The 2,406-nt window shown below is 44.1% G+C and overlaps 1 non-coding gene across 1 annotated transcript; it reads right to left on the bottom strand.

Annotated features, from left to right (window-relative positions):
• Positions 1-2,060: 2,060 nt before the first annotated feature.
• Positions 2,061-2,134, bottom strand: Trnat-ugu (transfer RNA threonine (anticodon UGU)). Its single transcript has one exon. It is a non-coding gene; the product is annotated as a tRNA-Thr (tRNA).
• Between the last annotated feature and the right edge of the window lie 272 nt (positions 2,135-2,406).

Raw genomic sequence — 2,406 nt, 5'->3', positions numbered from 1 at the left:
ACATTCGGTTCTGCAGCTGTCGTTGTCTTATTTTCCGTCACAAATGTTGTACACAAATTGTAACATCTTTCAAACTTTTCACGCTAACTAAAGCCATAGAGGCATAGTCTTTTCCGAATGTACTTCTGACCAAAAGGTGATTTTGGTAGTACATACACTTGTATCCATAAAAGGTAATTCTTTATATCTAACCGCGTTTGAAATACCAATTTAGCTTTAGAAATTTTCTAATATATCGAAATATTCCCTTCAAAATTTCATACCCTATTGGTTCCACTTAGGAATTGAATTTTCAGAAACCGTGAAACACATATTTTTTACTTCTAACAGGGAAGCCAAATACAAATTTTAATAATTTAGCTTTGAAATTGCTTTCATAATAAAATGTTTTCAAAATGGCTCTGAGCACTACGGGACTTAACTTCTGAGGTCATCAGCCCCCCAGAACTTAGAACTACTTAAACTTAACTAATCTAAGGACATCACACACATCCATGCCCGAGGCAGGATTCGAACCTGCGACCGTAGCAGTCGCGCGAGTCTAGACTGAAGCGCCAAGAACGGCGAAATGTTTTCCAAACACAGTTCACCCCGTACTTGATCCCTTTAGGAGTTGAACTTCTAAAAACAGTGAAATATGAATTTTTTATTTACAATCGATCAGCCAAACACTAATTTTCTTACATTCAGCCTCAAAAATACTTTAATAGTTTTGTAATAATGAAAAAAGTTTCACACACTATTTCACCCATCGGGGATTCAATTTCCAAGAACACATAAACTCGTATTTCTTTATTTCTGACCGAGAAACCGAAACTAATTTTCGTATATTTAGCTCCAAAATTGCCTTAATAGCATCATATTTTGAAAAACCTCTCGTCGCCTGTTTCACCCCCTTAGGGATGGAATTACGAAAAATCCCTTCTTAAACGACGCGTGCAGCATCAATGTTCGCTGATTAGGGAAGATGAGTCAGTCCGTCATGACACTACCTTTTACTCTGAAGCGCCAAAGAAATTGGTACAGGCATGTGTATCCAAACACAGAGACCTGCTACAATGGCAGGTTATCAAGATTTAAATGAGTTTGAACATGTTGTTATAGTCGGCGCACTAGCGATGGGACACAACATCTCCGAGGTAGTGATGAAGTGGGGATTTTCCGATACGACAATTTCACGAGAGCAGCGCGAATATCAGGAATCCCCTAAAGCATCAAACCTCCAACATCGCTGCAGCTGGAGAAAGATCCTGCAAGAACAGGACGAACGACGACTGAAGAGAATCGCTCAACGTGACAAAAGTGCAACTCTTCCGTAAGTTGCTGCAGATTTCAATGTTGTGACATCAACAAGTGTCAGCGTAAGAACCATTCAACGAAATATCATCGATACGGTCTTTCGGAGCCGAAAGCCCATTTGTGTACTCTTGATGACTTCATGACAAAGCCTTACGCCGCACCTGCACACGTCAACAAAGTAACTGGACTGTTGATGACTGCAATCATGTTGCCTGGCCGGACGAGTCTCGTTTCAAATTGCGGGTGGACGTGTATGGATATGGAGACAACCTCATGAATCCATGGACTCAGCATATCAGCAGAGGACTGGTGGAGGCTCTGTAATAGTGTGGAGCATGTGCAGTTGGAGTGATGTGGCATCCCTGATACGACTCTGACAGGTGACACGTACGTAAGAATCCTTTCTGATCCATTCATGTCCACTGTGTATTCCGACGGACTTGGGCAGTTCCAGTAGTACAACGCGACATCCCACACGTTCAGAATTGATACAGAGTGGCTCCAGGAGCACTGTGAGTTTAAAAAATCCCGCTGGCCACCAAACGCCCCAGACATGAACAGTACTGAGCATTCTGGGATGCCTTGCAACGTGCTGTGCAGAAGAGATCTCCAACCCCCGTACTCATACTGATGTATGGACAGCCCTGCAGTATTCATAGAGTCATTTCGCACCAACGCTACTTCAGAGTTATGACCAACTGAAAACCTCAGCTGCCGACAGGTGCTGTTGATGTACCTCGATGAGGACAGCTGAAAATGTGTACCCCGACCGGGACTCGAACCCGGGATCTCCTGCTTACATAGCAGACGCTCTATCCATCTGAGCCACCGAGGACACAGATGAATAGCGCGACTGCAGGGACTTATGACTTTCACACTTCCCGTGAGACCCACATTCCCAACCGTCCACAATTCTACGGGAATCGCCAAAGCGTGTTCGAGTAATGCGTGGGTGGGCAAATGTCTATAAGGTACAATATATATGTAGAACTGCGGAGAGTTGGGAATGTGGGTCTCACGGGAAGCGTGCAAGGGATAAGTCCCAGCAGTCGCGCTGTTCATCTGTGTCCTCGGTGGCTCAGATGGATAGAGCGTCTGCCATGTAAG

Source organism: Schistocerca gregaria, chromosome 4 (assembly GCF_023897955.1).
Source record: "Schistocerca gregaria isolate iqSchGreg1 chromosome 4, iqSchGreg1.2, whole genome shotgun sequence".
NCBI classification, from domain to species: Eukaryota; Metazoa; Arthropoda; class Insecta; order Orthoptera; family Acrididae; genus Schistocerca; species Schistocerca gregaria.
The sequence above is the reverse complement of the archived record's forward strand: the minus strand, read 5'-3'. Positions and strand labels throughout refer to the sequence as shown.